The sequence below is a fragment of the Prinia subflava genome, chromosome 1 (genome assembly GCF_021018805.1).
Source record: "Prinia subflava isolate CZ2003 ecotype Zambia chromosome 1, Cam_Psub_1.2, whole genome shotgun sequence".
Lineage (NCBI taxonomy): Eukaryota > Metazoa > Chordata > Aves > Passeriformes > Cisticolidae > Prinia > Prinia subflava.
Window position 1 is genome coordinate 67065536 of NC_086247.1, and position 20422 is coordinate 67085957.

The 20422-nt window shown below is 42.6% G+C and overlaps 1 long non-coding RNA gene across 1 annotated transcript; it reads right to left on the bottom strand.

Moving 5' to 3' along the window:
• Positions 1–6341: 6341 nt before the first annotated feature.
• LOC134551424 (uncharacterized) lies at positions 6342–15320 on the bottom strand. The gene is made up of 3 exons (XR_010080569.1): positions 11603–15320; positions 8793–9082; positions 6342–8074 (listed from the first exon to the last, which is right to left on the bottom strand). It is a non-coding gene; the product is annotated as an uncharacterized LOC134551424 (long non-coding RNA).
• Positions 15321–20422: the final 5102 nt, after the last annotated feature.

The window sequence follows — 20422 nt, forward strand, 5'->3', positions numbered from 1 at the left end:
GAGAAAGCTGGTTTTGAAATGTCTGAACTACAGAGGACATCCCACAGGCACAGCTGGGAACCACAGCAAGCCACCAGGTACAGGGCAGGAAGAGACAAGTACTTCTGCCTTTAACTCTTCCTCAGAATTGCACAAGTCCATGTCTGGCTCTACAATCAGATTTTCAAAGTCCACATGAGCAATTTCTGGTTTTGAGAAGTTGCTTTCTGCAGGGTTTCAGGAAACCACCCCCTCCCCACCCCCCTTTGCACAGGTCTATGATACACAGCAACAACTCCAAATTTAATGCCACAAGTGAAGTCCAGTGAAGGAAAGACCCATACTATGGCTCTGAAGCAGCTATTGAGTATGACTACTGCCTAGTTTTCATGGCAAACAAGTCCATTAGCATTTAAATTGATTCTTAGATATTTTCGTAGAAATTCACAGCAATGTAAGCCTTAAATCCAGGACTGGTAATATTGTGATTTTTATGTCTAATTTTAGATTTAGTTTTCAGTCTGATAGATTGCAATTATAATGCCATGAAATTCCAGAGAGCTGCTTTAAAATGCACAGATTTGTGTTTCCCCTTTAATGAGTTAAAGAAAAAAGAAAAAAGGGAGTAAGCATTATCCCACATCCCTGTGCAAAACTGTTGCCAAATCCTGATATTTTCGGACATAAACCCCTCATACAGTCTAGTTACATGGCTTACAAATCAAAAGCCTAGACTGAAGATGTCTGTTAATCTTTGCAAAGGATACAAAATATAAATCCCTAGCACCTGGACAATTCTGTACACTGAAAAGCACAGATGTCTGTCAGGGAACATCTATGTTCATAGAATCATTGAATCATTAGGGTTGGAAATGACCTCCAAGATCATCGAGCCCAACATTTGGCCGAACACCACTGTATCAGCTACACCACATTGTCCCAAACTTGGTATGAGGTACAGGTGAGGAGGCTTGAATGGCCTCCACCCAGCCTCTGAACATCCAGCAGGGCTCAACCATCACGATGCTCTCCATTTGACAGCACCTGCTCCACCAGAGCCTCTCTCTGGGGGTGAGCGGAAGATTGCTGGAGGTAAGTCACACTCAAAATATGCTGATATCGATGCTGTGTGGACATAAGCAATAATCTTTGCCTGTCTCAGCTGTGTACTTCAGGCCATTAGTTTCTCTGATAAATTTCTCCACACACTCTGGAAGCATTAAAAAAATGTTTCATAGGGGTACAAAAAGACAAAATTCAGCATAAGCCAAGCTTGTGTGGGTTTTCAGTGACCTTTGTGATTGGGAGTGTGTTATTGCTACATTTATTTGATCCTGGTAGTTAATGTCACCCCATGTAAATCCTTAGGAGTTTTGTGATTTTGAGAGGTGCAATTTTTCCAGATGTGGTTTCCATGGCTGAGAACTCTGCTGCCACTTAGGTAGGTCATGACTGAAATGTGAGAATCTTCAGAGACCAACAAGTTAACAAAAGGACACTTAGCAATATTGCTCCTCTGCTTGAATCTGTATTTAATTAGCTTAAGGAAGATATAAAGGCTGTTTTTTCAGGTGTGAGTTGCTACAAGACCTTGGGGGAAAAGAAAGAAACTATTTAAGGGAAGGAAGCATTTGTGCTATTGCAGGCACAGAAGGCTAGCTTCACTCAGTCCTGTCCTGTTGACAAGTGCTGATAATGTTGTACATGAAACACCCTTTCTCAGGCTTCCTCAGGAGCTCTAGCATGGAAAGTATTTTAGATGGTGAAGTACCACAACACTGACCATCCCACATCTTCAGTATTGCATTAAAAATGAAGAAAAAAAAAAAAACAAAAAGACTTGAAAAATAAAGGTTTGAAAAAATATCCTGGTTGGGTATTGCTGAAGATGTCTGATTTTCGTGTGAAAAAGGCTAAGTCAAGCTCTCCATGTTACTTACCCATGTAACAAGCATTGCTGCAGTGAATGTAAGGGTAGAGAGAAATTACTGTCACCGAATCTTATTTTACTGAGCTAAATCTTCAATACAAAGCATGTGTTTCTCTTTACCAATAAAAGTTTGACTATGAATGTCAACAGTTCAGCAGAGTACATTTCACTGAGTGCTAAATTCCCTTCCTTGCCAAGAATATGTATCTGTTGATTAAAACATCAGGCTACTTACACTGTGTTTGATATCGTATCAAAGGGGACACTGCACAGCCGAGACATGCACATTTCCTCTCGCACACCTTTTTTCCAGAACACACTGTACTTGCAAAAATCACAGTTAGAAACCTTAGAAAGTTATGTGAAGAAACAAGGTTAAATCAAAAACTTACAATCAAATCATCCTGAGGTGATTTAAACTCAGTGTTACACCCGGATGCTCCAGGCCATTCGATGCAGTCCGTGACTCTGAACCTTTGAAAAGGAGCTGATCCAAATGGGACTGTGAACCCTACATCTTTGACTACCTATACAGTTTATTATAAAATATAATCCATTTATTTCCATAAACCTAATCCAAACTCCAGTACAGTCAACAGAAACCTCACACTGACTTCACAACCAAAACCTATCACATTACCCAAAAAAAAAAAAAAACAAAACCAAAAAAACCCACCAACCAAAGAAAACAAAACAACACAAAACAAAACAAAAAAGTCAAATGCATGATGGATTGTTCTGTCTCCACAGAGCACAAAGTGGCTTCAGTTTTAATGCTCACTGTTCAACTTTAACTCCCAAACCTGTCTGTTTTGTGCATGTTGTGGAATGTCATATTTATTAAACCATTTTTCATAGGTGTGCCAGGGAAGTAATGTAAAAAAAAACCCCAACAAGTTTAAGTTTACGCAAAAATGACACTGCAGTTGTGTTTCTACACTCAGGGCTTCATGCAGACTGGTGCAGTGACCAAGAGGAGCGTTCCCTCCGTGGTTTTAACCAGGGTCAGATTAGGCCCTTCACTTTGAGTATTCCTTTGTCAAATAGTTCCTAAAATCAGACAACTGAGGTCTTTCAGTGCTAACTTTTCCCTCATCCAGGGATGTTTGACACTGGTTGAAAAATGCTTTCTTCTCTCACAGCCCCGTGAGAGGGCTGGGAAACAATTCAACGTGTCAGAAGGAAAACTTGTGGAGGTGCTTGCAAACCCCAAACTAAAATGAAGCAGTCCGCTTCCTAAATGTAGCCAGAGTGATTTGACCATAAAAGAGCTGCTACTATCTACCTAAATGATCTTGCTAACATCTCTTTCTTTCAGTGACTACATCCTTTTATATCTTATATAGCTGGTGAACCAAACACATAAACCTTTTCTCCTGATAGCCCATTAGGTATGCTTTTGAGGTACAACCTCAGTAATTACTTCCTTCCAATGTAATTGTATTTTAATTACACATTTAAGGCCAAATTCTTTCCTCATCTATCCCAACTAAAACTCTCTGAAACCTTATTAATTTTAATTAAGTAAGATTTGATGCAAAATTTTTAAGTGCTCAATTTTGCATTAAAAGTTTGAAATTCATTTAAACATGGATTTAATTTCCACAAGCACTTCAATTGGTAATATGCTCCTGCGTTTAGTCTTTCAGAGCAATAATATGAAATATATGTAACATAAAATCCTTTCCAACAGATGATACTAGGACATAGCTCACCTTTAAATATTTCCTCATTTGCTGCAGCTACCTGAGGAATGTTTGCTACAGGCTCTAAAAGAACTTCTCTCTTATTAACAGTATTAAACAGTAGTAGCAGTGCTACTCCAAAGGGATGAAGTGCAGCTGGAGATAAACTGTCCCTTTCTGAGAGGTGGCACAGAGTTTATGTCATCAGCCAGTGCAGTACACACAGAAAGCCAGCCTGGGAATGAAGCAGGCAGACTGCCAGAGGTGATTTGGGTCACTGAGAGCTCAAAAAGCTGGTTTGAAGTGTTCATGTGAGATGGGAATTGATACATGGAGTTGGCCATGAAAGAGAGTGAGAAAATGTGGAAGTAAAACTTCTCACTGTCTCACTGAGCAAAAAGGACAAGAAGTGACTTGAGAGTCACTAATTATTTTCAAAATAATACTTGGAACAATCGAACCATCAAGAAAGTTATTTGAAGACTTGACCTGGACAGAATAAGATTGTAGAGGGACTCAGTAATTATGCTCAAACCTGAAAATAAAAATATGAGGCAATTGAGCCTTATGTTTCAGATGTAAGATTTTGACACTACACGTATCTTTGGAGACATTATGGAGTCCCTAATTAAAAACAAGAGCTGCTTGTGGGATTCCAGTGTGCAAGTGAAATTATTGCAAGAAGCAGATCCAGCCCTGGAGAGATCAGCCAGCATCATAAAGAGGTCACTGCTGAGCACTCAGACAAGCATAACACATGTCACTGGGCCTCCAAAGCTCTCAGGTGAGGAGAGGGTGGTGCCCAGCAACATCTCTGGAATACAGCAAGCCAGGCATGCTGCACAAAGTACCACACAGTAGGGCTGTTTGCAAAACCTTCACAGTGGGCACTGCGGCATGTGCCTGTGCTGACTCCCAGCATTTCTCTTAAGCAGCCACCCAGTAGCTCCAGCAAAGATCTGATGTTCTTTACACAGCATACACTGAACATGTGGGGGACAGGCGTGCCTGAGCAGAGCCATGGAGCATATCCTCTGGCCAAGCATGACTGCCCACAGCAAACACTGTCAGACAGGGAAAACAGTGAACTGGCAGGGAGATAGCCCAGCCAAATCCCTGGCAGGGAAAAAAAAAAAAATCAAACAGTGTGGATAGGTCTGTTTGCTTTCAATAACAGAAATGTGTACAGCCTCCCCAGCTCACTGCCCTAGCTCCACAGAGACCAGCTTCCTCAGAGCAGCTTTCTAGGCTTTTGGGAGGCCTGAGTGCAAGGGGGGTGAGGTTACAGGCTTTGATGTGGAACAAAACAGTGGTGAAAAGTGATTTGAGTATGAATAATGGAAGAAAAGTCTGCCTAAAAGAAATTCCCGGGAGAGAAGATAAAAAAAAGCAGGAGACAGAGCTGGATGTGAGTAAGACAGAAGATATTACAGTCATGTTGGACATGACATGCTGCATAAAATAGTGTGTGACAACGGGTCAGAAGCTTGGTGTGAGTTTCAGGGCTGCATCTGTAATTGCCAGTTGTGCACAAAGTCCCATGACACAGAGAAAGCGGGATCATAGGGATGTCTGTTTGACCCTCCCGAACCCTCTCTGCTTTCAGTTAAAACGCAGAGAGAATGTGACGGTCCCGGGCCCAGAGGGTCAGGGCAGCCTCTTACCAGCCTCTGCACCAGCTTCACATGAATCCTCAATGTCAAAATCACTAGGGTTGTCATTTCTAAAGCATTGTAGACAGATACGGGGCACAGGAAGCCTGAGAGATTAGAGACTGAAGTTGGAGAAACCCCTGGAGATGTTTGTTGTATGTGGTGTCATTTATTGTTATAACCCATGGCATCGGCCAGATGTCACAAACCCTGTAGTGTGAAAGAGCCCCAGCACCTGATGCCACCCTCAAGCCCAGGAGGAGGTTATAAAGGCATTCAGCTTGTAAGCTCTTGAACAGACAGGAGGCTCTGCTAGTCAAGACCTCCTGTCTGAGACTGTATAGCACCTGCCACTCCAGATCACCACAGCCTCAAAAAATTGTCTCTTTTCCTCAGGAAGGGGCAGCCAGTTGCAGTCACACCGGGAGAGAACAGCACCAGATGCTACTGGCAGGGCAAAGCCAAAACTGAAAATGTCCCTACATGAAACAGCAAAGCTGCAGATGAGTCAGGAGAGAACTGGAGGTCAAAACAGTGCGGGATGACTGACTTAGCGGACTGTGAAAAATTAGAAAATTATAATTAATCATTGCTTGTTTCATGTAAATGTTTGCTGTTAGTGTGTGTTGTCTGTGCAATGAAGGGATAAAGAAAGGTAGGATGCTCTGGCACAAGACAACTGGACCTATCCCTGTTACACATTTACCTACTGACACTGCTGAAAGCTGGTCCCTGGTAGGCACTCTGCCTGATGGCTGAGAAGTGTGGCTGCAGCATCATCCACAGCTGCAATGCCTCTGAAAGGAGCTGTTTTCCAACAAGGAGCATGTTTCATTTTTACAAGCAACCAAGGGCTTTTTGGCTCATGCTCAGCATGTGTTACCTGACATGCCAGGCATTCCCAGCAGCCATGAGGAGTGTCAGGCAGTGAGGAACTGCTCTGTGTACTGAGCTGAACTTGCTTTCTCGTTTTTCCAAGTCTTGGCAGACAGGTAAATTTTTTAAAGGTACTTGTTTCTAAAATACAACATGTAACTCGTTTTGCTGCAGTCTATCCATCTAATGCTCTGTGCTTGTGGGTACAAAGTTACCAGTACCAGTTAGAGTGACTGAGAATTAAAAAGGTAATACATGTTTTTCCATCAGAGACGGAATGGTTGAAGTTAAAAGATTTCAAGGTATTCTGCAGTTTTGAAGCTCGCTGTTCCTTGCCTGCTTACATAAAGGGAGGTGGAGCTAAATGATATATTTCTGCATAATTGAAAATGCACAAATGCAGGGAGAGAGACAAAAAGAGACAAAGCTAACTGGAAGCAGTTTCCCAAGCAAGTTACTTGATCATGGCCAACAGAACCTGCAGTTTCAAGCCATTTAGGCACTCTGGAAAATTTGCCCTGGATATGAAACACACTTACTCAGCACCCATCAATTCTGTGCTGCAGCCAGCCCTGGGGAAAGAGAGGTCTCTCAGTGGCTGCAGCCAGCACTCTGGGCAGCTTCCAGTCCTCCTCTCCTGCCAACAGTAAATAAAAGCATAATGAAATAAACCAGCTAATGCTAACGCCCAAAAGCTGATGTTGGAACGAGGAGCGTGAGACCGGAGAATCGTAAGCAGCCTCTCCTCTCCCCTGCAAAGTACTTGCAGCCCAGGCACACCCCAAGCCAGGCTGATTTTCTGTGTACTCAGTAGCTCTGAGAGGGTTCTCTCTTCCATTAATTCATTCAGCCTTCTCTCAGGCTGCACTACTGATCGATGTGCTCTACACAAGCAGCCACACCAAGGAAAAAGAGAATCAATATTCACTTTGGTCACGGCCTCCCCAGTCCTCAGCCATTCCCTCATGTGTCCTTGTGTTAACAACCCCATGGAAGGGACAGGAATAAGATCAGCAGCTGCCCGCAGGGCCCTGTGACACACAAATTTCCAAATAATGTTTTTGCTCTGTCTCTTTGGGCCACATAATGCAGCTGATACTCCTGCCCTTTTATTACACCTTTTTCTGTGCATACAATTCATCTGGCAAATATACATTGAAGTAAATGTAAGAAAAAAAATTAGAATTAAAATCTTACCCCAAATCAGTGTGAAAACTGGTTTGCTGAAGTTTTGTTCCATGTACATAGTGTATGGTAGTATTTAGTAATATGCAGAAATTACAGATGCGACTTAAGCCTTCTAAGACTTTAAGTTAGTTTTTCCCTCTGCAAAATAAAATTCTCTTGGAGGAAGCATGGCATGAAAGAACTAACAATTGTGATGACAAAATGGTCAGTATTATTGACATTTTTCCTCCCATATTTTAATTTGACAAAACTAGGTAAACACCTTTCCTGAAAGAATGAACCCAAATTGAATTCAGTTGAGTTACTGGGTGAAAGAATGAATTATTTTCTTAATTTCCCTGAGGAAAGAAAGGTCTCTGCATTACTCGTACATGCCATCAAATTAAAATGGTGTGAAGTAGTACAAGTTACTCAGCAATGAAATGTTGTGGAGTAAATGGGAGGCAAATGTTAAAAATCCTCCTCTGAGCAGCCAAGAAGAAAATTCCTTCATGATACATGTAGGTGACATAATCTTGGGACAGCCTTTCCGTAGGTGTGGGCCTTCTTTGCGTGTTCCCCAGGAGAAATCTGCACATCGTTCATCAAAATGGCTGTAGATTTATGTCTTTGTTTTCCCAGAAATATGAATCTTTGTCTAATCATTGATTTTCAGTCTAGAATTAAACTTTACAGTCATGTCATACATCAGTCCTTATAGGCTTGCCACAGATTTTCAAGCTTTCCTTAAGTTCTTGTTTTCTAGCTGAATTGAAGCATGTCTTCTGCAATTAACAAAAAAATAAAAAAAAAAATCAAGCATTGATTTAGACACATCAGGTGTTAGAAAACTGTCAGACAGAATCCAATTCCTGGTCTGAGCTGTCTTGTGATTTTCCTCCTGAGGTTCATCAGTCCCTGGGCATCTGTGAACTCCCTCTAATGCAATCATGAAATGTGATTGAGGAAATGAAGTTCTCAGTCTCTACATAGCAATTTACTTGTGTAAAATATCCTTAAAAACCTACATTTCCATTTAAAGAAGTTGGAGAATCTATAAATTTTGAAAATTATTTACCTAGTATCTAAAAGTGCCAGGACTAGACCCTTCAGAGAATGATGCAAGCAGTTTCACATTCTGAAGTTATAAAGTAATGTGTCAGAAGGGGATATTGTTTCTATCCCAACCTTTCAAGAAGCTTGTTTATGCCTTGAAGCACAAGTTTATTTCACTTACTTTTTGAGACAACTTTTATTCTGTGCTGCAAATCAGGGTGGTGTATTGGAAAACACTAGATTAGCAGTCAGTTTTCTAAACCCCAGCACAGTATCTGACATCCCTTTCTTCAGCATTATCCTTCAAAAAACTACCAATTCCAGCCCATACTCATGTGTAAGCTGAAAACATTACATAAATATATTGTATCATAGGTACAACAAAGTTAGTGTATAGCAAAAGAAATCAATATTTGCCCAATTTTCATACTGATATCCCAGCCTCACCTGATGAGTCAAAGATGGGATGTGTCATGCTGGAAGCTGCCTCCACAGGCACTGGGGAGAAGAAGCAGAGCTGTGACACAGTTCCAAATACACCTTGGTGGAACTGTAATCAGACATCTGTGTGGAGACCTCAACAACTTCCCCTCTCCTTCTTTGTCTGAGGTGCAGTCACTTTTGGTTTTGATCTTTGTACTGGCATGGTTTCACTTCTGGGTGTGGGACAGCTCATTCTCCCCACGTCCTTCGTCCTGATGACATCATTAGGCATGCTGGTGAGGCCCAGGCCCAGCCTTTGGGAGGGAAACGAAAATTAGAAGTAAAATAGATTTTGAAGTAGGAAACACTTTTCCCAGGTTGAAGAGTCACAACACTTCCAAAGTGAGAAGGCATATTTTTAGTGATTAGCTGCAGTTAATCCTAATAATGCTTTAGGCTTTGCAATAAGTCAAACACAATATCCTCTCCTCCATGGAGAAGTGAGACGTGGGGTTTCAGAGTGGAAGAACAAAAGGATTACAAATGAGGTATTTGCAATAATTCCTCCACAGCGGCTATGCACACTACATGATATTTCCCCCGAAAACAGAAATCTGCCTTGAATAAAAGGAAGAAAATGACATTAGGAGAAAGAACTCATATCTACAAACTGCACGTAAATCAGAAGTTCATTAGGGGAGTATGCTGAGAAGCTTTTGGAATGTAATTTTGCTACCAACTAGTTTTCACAAGAGTGAAGCAAGGCTTTCAAAAGCATCATTGCTCTAAGTAATTCAAATTATCTACTCTACCTGATACTATCTCTTCCCATAGAGATTACAAAGCACTTAAGTTTTTACCCAGTTTGTTACAGAAATCCCCGAGGAAGATTTCAATCCATTTGCAAGCACTGCTGTGAGAAGAAAAGATACCAGAAGTTTTCAAAATGACCTCCAGCACATCTAGAGTTAAAAGCTTCTTACAAGATTTGTCTCTGTAGCATAAGGTTCTTTGTTCAGAAATTTACCACTGGCTCACACAAAAACTCCCACTCTGGACCAAAACTCAGTGTACAAGAGTTCAGCTAAGAAACAATTATTCCTGGTGCTTTGTCCCCTTCTTTTTTCTAGCACTGAAATAGAAAAGATTCTATGTGTTCTACTGTTTCCAAGCATGAGTGTACTCCTATTACTCAGAAAATTACTTTAATTTTAAAATGAAAAGGTGTGGGCTTATAGATGAGATTGCTGACAATGTTTGAAGTGTCAGGTGATCTCCGCTGCGCTGGTGGCCACAGATGGCTCAGCTGTCATTCAGAGGCATGCACACTCTCCTAGGACATGTCCTATTTTGTAGCAGTCCAAAGCCTTGTTTTTATTTAGGCTCACCTCCCTCTGGCACCCACAGGGGTGTGTTATAGCACGAATCATTAGGGAAGGTATCGCTCAGTTGCTGTCCCTCCCCATAGCAAGCAAGACCCACACTTTGCAGTGTGGAAATGTACTCTGCATGAACACAAAAGTGCTGGGACATCTTATCCCTCTCACAGCCCAGAGGGGAATTCAGGAGGGTGGCTATGTTTTTTTCTGGCTTGCCATGGAGCTGCAGCAGACTTGGCTGCTTGCAGAGTTTTCCAGCAAGGGAAACCTCAGGGGAGCTGAAAGAGTGTTGGACTGGGGCAGGTGAGACCTGGCCGGGCTTCAATCAAAACCATTTCCACCAAGGGTTTTGTACTGACATACAAGGGGTTCACTATGCTCTGCTTTGTGTGTTGAAGTTTGAGCAACTCCAAACTGGAAAAAAAAAAAAAAAAAAAAAGAAAAAAAAAAATTGAAAAAGGAGATGCAGAAGAGGAAGACTGTGTGGAATAAAAAGGCCCAAAGAATGAAACTTCCCGTAAGTGCTACTGCCTGCTGTGCTTTGAAACCCAGAGGTGAAAATCCAGGATTCTGTGAACCAGGAGAGCTTTGCCTTCAGTTCTGAGGCTCCAGGTAAGGTCACTAGTTTGCTGTCTTTACAGGTCCTGCAGCTTGACATGCTTGCAAATTCCCTGCAGGTCACAGCAGCTGCACGAGGAACACACGCCACCCTGAACAGGGCAGGAGGGAAGGGGCAGCAGGGAAACTGCCAGAAAATGGTGTAGTGGAAGGTGTCCCACCCACGGAACCAGATGATGTCCCTGAGTGTTGGAATCAGATAATGTTTAAGGTCCCTCCCAACCCAAGCCATTCTACCATTCTATAAAAAGACACCATTGTGGTGGAGTGGGCAAATGTCTGCGTTATTGTGTCTGGCTGCTTCCTGTCCCAGCTGCACCTCGGTGCCTGTGTGAATACACAGCTAAATCAAAGCTAACTAAGCAACTGACCAGCAGCAGACCAGCAGAACAGGTGACACAGTCAGGTCTCCTGGTGGCTGACAGTCATCTGAGAGAGCAACCTTCTCACCTGCTTCTCTGGGGCTGGCACACGACAGAGTCTCTCAACCCAAAACGTGGCCTTTAGAAAAACCTGGAGCTTCTGAAAATGGCTGTGTTGTATCAGTAACTGAGGGAATTACAGAGCTAGAGGGGCAAAGTGTACACAAGTGCCTTAAGATACAGCATCCATGGGAAAAAAAAAAAAAAAGAAAGCAAAACAGTTTTGGTGTTCTTTCAGTTTTGCCTCTTGCATTTACTCCAGCATGCTATATTTGGTATGGCTGTTCCTGTAGGAGAGCTACTCTCTGACAAGTCCTCATGTAGAAGCAGCAAATCTCCAGGGAGTTTAAGGCAGCTTTTCTTTAGACCCACGCTTTGTTATGATACCAAGTTTAGCCTCAGTCATGCTGCTTACCGAAATCCCAGTGTCTGTGGCTGCTCACAAGCTTAGGGTCCACATTTCTTGGGTTTCACTGGTTTCACAGCTTCACTGTCCATGCAAAACTGCTCCTTTTACCCAAATCTTCAACTGTGGCTCAGATGTCTGGCGATGGAGAGAGGGTGGTGGCAAAGACAGCATGCAATCTACGCTGAGAGGAACAGGAACATTGTGTAGCTGTCAGCACAAAGAAAAGGAGGCTCATCTTGCTGCAGCAATATTTGGGACAGAAGGCTGGAAGATCAATTTAACTCCTTTGATGTGTCATATCTTGCTAGTAAAGGTTTAAATGCTATTTCTGTCTGCCACATTGATTTTCATGAACATAGATCCTCTTCCTGAGGTAAAGAATTTCTCTCAGAGAAGTTTTCTAAACTTATTTAGCTTGAGGTGATATTATGTTTTAAATTACAACACAAATACCTGCATGTATACATGCACCAGCTCATATTATTCGTAAGAAATCTGTGTATGGTACTGTGTAATTTTAGTTTTGCATGACAGCAGCATTTAAATTATTTATGTTCTTCAAAAAACAAAAAAAGAAAACAAATCATAACTCATCCAGCTTGCAAGTACAACACCCTGTCCCATTGCTCCCCTTCCATTAATCTGGAGATTGCGAGGCATTCAGTGACGCAAGACCTTTGAATCTGCCCCCTCAGAAACTCTGACAGCTCAGAACATTGTACGTTCTCTGTTATTGTTCCAAAATATCAGCTTGCACACTCCAAAACTATTTAAGAAATACTTATTTAATCATATCCTCCCCCACATTTTTTCAACTGCCATCACTACTGTGAGTGTTAATATGCTGAGTGGGACAATGGTGGTGTTTTTCTGCTCTAAAGAAAAATTTTTTCCTCATAAATTCCAGGAATGGGTTCTTTCTGCTGTTTTATCTATTTCATGTGACAAATAATCTTTGCAATAGGAGCATTTGGCTCATCATGCAGATTTGTGTTCTTTATAAGTGGAAAATAATAGCAGACTGTCTTCTCTCCGTGTCAGTGCTTTTATTCCAGTCAAGGTTGATAAAATATTTCTTGAAGAGAAATGCACAAATCAGCCTGCATGGGAAACCTGATGATGATGATGATGATGATGATGAGTCAAGTTTGGGGGTGACATTCTGGTGTAGTGCAGTTCCTTCCCTGTGGCACCTGGAATTTGGCTGGTGGGGCTTAATAGGAGACTAAGGCAGAGATGAAAACCATGGTGTTACTGCTGGAAGAGCTGTTTGGAGGAGCCTGAGTGTTCCCAGAATAGTACAGTTTCTCTAACATTGCTACAAGCAACACATCAAGCTCCAAAGAGATTCTTTTTTTAGGCTTGGATCTAAGGAGGTGGGGGGAGGGACAAACAGCAGACGACTGACAATGACAAGCAGGCATTCATTTGAAGGAAAGTAATACATCTACTAAACTCTTAAAGACTAACAGCATAAAGCCTTGGCAATCCCATCGCTTTCCACAAATATAATAATGTCAGGATTTTGGTGGTGTTAGAAAAAAAACAGCACAGTGTTTAAGAGTACAAAATAGCATTTTGGAGCATTATAATAACAAATAAAATGCTAGCTGGAAAAATAATTAAATAAGGGCGCTTTTTTTTGCCTTTTTGTCTTCGCTGAGGTGTTGCTGTTGCTCCTGAATAACCATATACATCAGCCATGTGGTAGCACATGGAGGCCCTGGCAGTGTAAAAAAGCCACTGGATTTTGCAGTAATTGCACTGTAACTTTAAGAAATCTCCTGTATGGTTAGCATCCCACAGCATACTTATTGTTTTGTATAGTCACAGGATTTAATGACCCTGGGCTGCATTTTTGAAGGATTATTTGGGTGTTTACGTTTTTCACTGGTCCTTGAAGAGTTCACTTTCCTGAGCAGTCTGGTGAATATAGTTCAGCATGGCTCAGCTCCTTCATGCAAAGAAAGGAAAGATTTTGTAGTTAGACCCAGGCATTCAGATTTCTTGAGCATCAGGTACTTCCTTGCCCTCTATGCAGCTTGGTTCTCTGGCTTACAGCTCTGGGTTTCCCTGCTGTCTTGGTCGTGTGCAGAAAATACAATCCAATTACTTCTTCCATGTGGAGAAGATGCAGAGAGTCAGCAGTGATAGATAGATCCCTGCAGGGCAGAAAGACCCATCCTCTGCAAAATAATGAACCTTGTAGCAAAAGAAAAAGAAGGAAAGAAAGAAAAAAAAGCTTGGAAAAACACAGCTTACAACTGAAGACCCCATGGCCCTGAGTGAACTGAAGTTGAAAGTTCATGTAGTTTTGAATCATTGCTCGAGGGTCTCTTCAGAGTCAAAGGGATCTCAGTTCATACCCCGGTTATCCATTTAATCCTGTTCTAGCGGCTGCAATCAAGTCAAAAGTTTTTACCATTTGGGAGGGTTTTGAGTGAAAGCTGATACCGCGTGTGGCGAGAGAGAGCTCTCTTCAATTCCACAGACCTGAAATAATCAGTGCCACAGTGTGAGCTCCACTTCATTCAGATGCAGTGTAGGCCGAACCTTCTTTCCTAGTCCTGGATATTCTTCACAGAGGTGAGAGCCTGAACATTTGTGAAGCAAACACTAGAATTATCAATCACAGCAGTATCTGAGCAAGTGATCTGATTTTAAAAGTGATGAAATGGAAACTGTTGGTGCTTTTTCACCTCTGAACATCAGACCGTATGTTCACAGCCTTGTTTGGATGGAGGCATTTTATACTAGCCACTATTTTGCAATTTTCCCTCCCTTCCAATGTGTTATGGATGTGGGATCAAAAACCTAGGTACCACTGTTGTTTGGAATAAGAGGCAGTAAATATCCACTCATCACTGCTTCACCAAGATCACATTAATTATAAACACAAGTAATAGGCTGTCTTTGATGTCATTGCATTCACTATTAGGATTTCCTTGCCTACTGTGGAAATCAGTATATTTGGGGATCTTCTTAATGGAAGCAGTTCCATTTGGATATATATGAAATTGTTGATCTTGCAAAACAATGTCTGACTGAACTTCTCTCTCTTCCTCAAACCAAATTTTGCTAGTTATGTTTCTGAAATTAAAAAAAATCATTCATTGTGTGGCAGAACACAGCTTGGGAAACCTTCCCAATGCTCTTTTCCCAGCTGGTAGATATGATGATCTTCACCTTCTCTGCTTATCCAGAAGCCTGAACAGATACTATAAATTCAAGGACCCTCTCCACATTGCGAGTGCACTGGTGTAATTCACAAGAAGCAGCACATACTATGCCCTCAGCAAAGCCCGGGATGGGTGATGGCAGCCTTGCCCCACAGAGGAGCATCTGCATCTGCAGATGGTTTTAGAGAAAACAGAAGGTGGCAGAAGAATAAGACTCTGCTCCTGTAGCCACCTCTTCCCAGGCAACCTGCACATTAATTTTTTTTTTTCCTGGAGAAGCTGGAAAATGCATTTGAAACACATACTGAGGTATTTTTCAGCCAGTTTAAGCCATGGAGGGGAAGTTTTGTGGGCTACAGAATAGGTGTGTGCAGTTTCAAAACCCTTTACTCTCTTTTTGTAGTCTGATGCCAAATGATGGTGAGTTTATTAGCCTTTCCATACGGCTACTAAGCATAAGCTTATTAGGCATAAGCATCTGTTTCCATCCACGATGGACAAACTGAATTGCCTCCAAGACTGCTGACATTCTCCTCTTAAAAGTCGTTGGCAGCAGCTGAGCAGAATCCAACTATGGTGTGGGGTTTGTGGAAAGAGCAATCCGCCACACACATCCTTGCCCAGACAAGTTGCATTGCATAGATCTCCTTTCTCTTGGAATTCAGACTCTAAAAATATTTTATTTTTGCCCTCTTTATTCTATACATTTAATTCAGCTGTGCTTCAATCACTCTCTGCCAGCCTTTCTTGCTTTTGTGAGGCTGGAGAAGTCATAAATATGGCAGATCCCTTTGAGTGTTAATGCTGGATGCTGTCCATGACTGCTGAGCTGCAATATGCCAGCCAGTGATACCACAAAGAGAGAGTTTATATTCCTTCCCTATTACATATTTTTAGTGGTAAATCCACAGAGCAGAAGAAATTTATAGCAAAGTGAGTGGTCATGGGGAAAGTAATCTCCATATAAAGCAGTGGCAGATACCTCTTTCTGTCTGCGACTCTGTCTATTGGGAAGTTTCCCACCAGGCTGAATGAAACCTTCAGCCACTGCTGCTCTTTTTTTCGTGCCTCGGTTTTGTGCCTCAGTGACAGGGAGGTCACTGACATTGTTTATCCATTATTCATTTAGCAATGCCTCTGGGAAGCAACTTAATGTCATGTATTTTTCACTTACATGAATTGCAACAAACTGGTTTCTTCTTCAAGCCTGCCTGCACTGGGGAAATTTTCTAAGTTGTTTTACAGTCAGCATAGCTTAAACTGTTTGGAGGCTGCAGCAAGGACCTGGTAATAGACAGCATGAGGTGAGTGAGGGGTTTATACCAATGTGGCTTCAGACTGTGGCACTAGCTACACTTACTAAAACATGAACTATTAAGGCTACATAACCCAGAAATATTTTGGCTTTGTTGAAATACACAGTATCTGTTTCCCTTCGACTGAAAATGCTTCTATTCCACAAACTGCTCATTCTCCCTTGAAAGGACTGGCTTTCAGTGGGAGATCTGAGTTTTTCTTGCTTTGCTTTCCTAGCCTTCTCTAAAGCAGGGTATTTTAAGTCAATATATCACTAACAAGCCCAGATGAGATTTCAGTGCAGCCTTTACTGTCAGAATCAAAATTACATGAAGTGCTGCATTTTGAGGCAGTGATATGTGTGCAGTGGAGAGGAGGTAGATTCTGATCTGGCCGGGTGAAATGCTCCCGGATAAATCCCGTCACGTGCAGGCCTCTGCGCAGCAAACACATCTGTGCACTAACAAAACCGAGGGGCTGGAAAGAGCAAAACATTCTCTCTGGGTCTAACAGGAAGGATGTGAATAAATCACAGATGAAAACATGGAGCAGAAAAGTTTGGTGGATACCCATAAGACCGAGGTGGTAGATCCTTTGTTGAAGGAAGGCAGCTGAGGAGAAAGAGGAGATGCTACTTAGAAGGGAATTCATGTCTGTCCTCAAGTCCTCCTGGTCTTGACATGAGCAGAATATGGGTCATTGGATGTAGTGGATCCAAAATTGTCCTGTAGTTGCAAAGATAAATTTCCTGAAGAAGTGAAAATTGCTGAATTCCAGCTGGAGTCAGATGCACATGCTTCACTCCTTTCGATAGTCTCCAAAAATAGTAGAAGCAAGGTGGGTTGTTAAAGCATGAGTCCCAGTCCTTGTGTGAAAACACTTCCCTTGGCATTTCTACCTCAGGATAAGGCCAGGTTAGGGTAGTGGAGACCATGCCCATGGATCAGTCAGAAGTGCTCAGCTTGTCCTGGGAGCAGCAGAAGACCCTGCTTTTCCTGCAGCTGCTGTAGCCCCTCTGTACTGGGCTTCTGGCACAAGGAGGCAGGGGCTGTGCTTTGCAATGTGCCAGCAGTGAGGACACAGGGAAGGAAGGCAGGAAAAACTAGTTGTGTCTCAGCCTTTGCCAAGCCTTTACTTTTTCCTCCTGAGAACTGATCCAGGGCTCCCTGTGAAATTAGGAAGCATGTGGTGATAGCAAGAGGCACTAGGACCATCCCAAAGGAAGGAGAGAGCCTCTTCCAAAGCAGGAATTGTCTGTATTTTCCTTTGGTGCTCCCCTACCTTCTCAGAGGGGCTACACTCTCATCTCAGGCTACCCCTGGAGGGTTTGGCTTCTAGGGTTCCCACAGCTATGGAGGACAGTAAAAGGCAACTGGAACTGTTCACTGACCTCTGCAAAGGGGCTGGTTGGTCACTTTTCCCTTCCCCTTTTCTTTCCAGGGCCAGTCATAGAGGAGATTCAGTAGTCTGTTGGCAAGGGTGCAAACCCAGGTTTAAATTAGCTCATGAGGACCTCTGTGTGCACTGAGAGGAACCAGCTTGATCACACCTCCATGTCTTCTACTTGACCAGGAGAATGCCTGATTCCCAAGCTGGAATTTCTGCCTGGCCAAGTGTCCCAACACAGGACCCTGACCTGTCTGCTGTGGGGCACCCCTGGAAGGACGTGCCTGTCTCTCTTCTCTGCTCCCCTGTCCCACAGCCAAAGCAGCCTTACACCTCAGGGTCAAAGCGTGGTGCCCAAAGTTAGGGTGCCGTGCACAGGTCTCCCTTGAGCTCTGCACTGAGTGCAAAGGATGCCTGAGGGCATACAGCACCTTTCCATCATCCCAGAATTAGCTCCTCTGCACAACAGTTTTGTACTTGCAGACACTTGAGGGTGTCATGTCTCTCCTTTTTCTTGCCTCCCAGAAAATAAGATTCCCACATAAAATTCAAATGAAGATGATTTTGGTGGGATACTCAGTGAAAAAGCATGTTGAATGGTGAGACAACAAATCCTTTCTCTCTGAGAAACAACTGTATGCGGTCCTTTGTGCTAGACTGCCCAGATTGCCTGCTATCTAATGAACCCTTATCTTGCCCCTACCAAACATTTGACTATAATCAAGGCTTTATACATTTGCTTTAGTCTACTCATACTTCAGCTGACAGGGTGGTGAGAACTGCCTTACTACTTCTCTTGAGGCATTCCTGGTGGCTCTCCAGGCTGATAAATCATCCTCCATGCAGATCTTCTCAGAACTGGTGGCTTAAACACAACTTCCATGCTCTTCCCCAGCTGGATTACAGGATGGGGGCCAAGGGGTTACTCTGACCACCCTGACAAAGGCAGCAGGCCCCTCCCATCCTTGCACAGCCACTGCTCAGGTTTGCAGTGAGTTCAGTTCTCTCCATGCAGTCATGAAGCTTATGGGCAGCACAATACCCGTCATGAACTGTCAGAAAACTTCCCTACATTTTCTCCATGGCAGACAGATGTGTAGGTGGGGGTTTTTTTTGTCTCAGAAGCCTGCAGCTTGATGATTCACCAGCACAAGCTTTGATGACTCCTACCCTCCAGTGCTGCTCCTGCTCTACAGTAACACTTGCTGCCCAGCTGGCAAGCTGAGGGGAAACCTGCAGAGAGAGGGTGTGAGAGCCAAAGGAGCCTTGCAGTGAACAGAGAAGGCTGTGACTGGTGTGTCATTTAATAGAATCAGGCGTCCCCTTCGGGAGTGTGTCTCCCATGTACACTGCATGCTAGGCAAGATACTCCTGTGGCACGCAGAAACACGGGAGAGTGAAACCCTTTTGAGCTTCTGTTGGAAGCCACTTGTCAGTGTCTTCCCATCGTGGCCACAGAGGCTGTAGTCCCAGGTGGAATCAAAAATCAAGGTTTTCCCAGCATCTGGACTGTGCTAGCCCAGCTTTCTGCTGTGTCCTAACTGGAGGAACAACCCCAGCCACGGCCCTGTAGAAAGGGGTGGCCGGTGATCCTGCTCTGCCACAAGCAGGCATCCCTCCAGGCAGAGCAGGGAATGGCAGCAGCACACCCCTGTTAGCCCCTCAGAAAGGGCAGCTCCTCCCCAGGGGACAGGTAGGCAGCAATGTGCTATAAGAGGGAATTTGAAACAGACACATTACATCCACAAAATATCCACATAATAACTATGGATAACACAACATCAGCTGTGGAGGACTGAGGAGAAAACTGCAACATTCCTTCCCACAAATGCAAGGTTAATACTTTTTATCCAATTTATTTTCTATGCTTAATTTACATTCTTTTTCATGTGGCTGCAAAAATACTCGCAATATTTGTGATAATAATTGTGAATTGCAAACTCCATTTAAATACTGTATTTATTTTCATTCTTCCCCTTTCAGTGAAATTTTTGGTGGCAGACAGGCTTCTGATGGACAATTTGCATACACATCTCTGTGGGTTTTTTTGATCTGTTATAAATATAAATTATATAAATTATTTCATGATTCAGATATTGCCTTAATTGTTTACATTCCATTATCTGGGGACAGATAATGTGTAGCCTAGGCTTTATTTAGCAACTTAAACTAAAATGTTACTGAGTGGTTGGTAGACAAAGCATTACATTGTAAGGTTTGTTTTTTTTTTCCCTTGTCCTATAATATTTTACTTTGATTAAAGCTCTACTGAGGTAAAATTGCACATCTCATGCAAAAAGCAATTTACCTCAGCTCTTATTGAAGTTAACCGTACTTATTTGTCGTAGCATAATGTATTTTTCTAGCTGCATTCTAACTGCAGTGCTTTATCATATGAACCAAGCTAGATTTAATCAAATTCAGTTTGTGTTGTGAATTTTAAGACATTTGTTCAATTAGTTGGAATAAAAGCAAAACATTTGGAAGAAAGATTAAAGCTGAAAAATGCTGTTGCTAAGCTGGGTATCCAATGCTTCTTCTGCACCTTTCTCATTCCAAGATACTTCTTATGCTTGAAAAGGCTCCCCAATTCCCCAATCTCTCTTTTTTTTTTTTTTTTTTTTTTTTTTTTTTTTTTTTTTTTTTTTTTTTTCTTTCTGTTCCTCAGATTGCTGCTGATGCTCGTGGGATGGGGAAGATAAGAGTTACTTTATCAGGTTTCAACAACCAAGGGTAAGACCTCTCAGTTTTTCCCCCTGTTGTGTCTGTCATGAGCTTTTTCTGGGCTTTGATGGATGGGACCACATTCAAGCTGGGGGCTTTCTTAATGTATTGGAGTCCCTCGGGAAGCCACAGTGCTGCTACCCAGCTCCTCTCTAATCTTTCCAGTGCCCCTCAGCTGCTTTCCTATTACTCTCCTTGTTGCCACCTGGTGGAAAAGTTGCCATCATTCACTCGTGTTAGC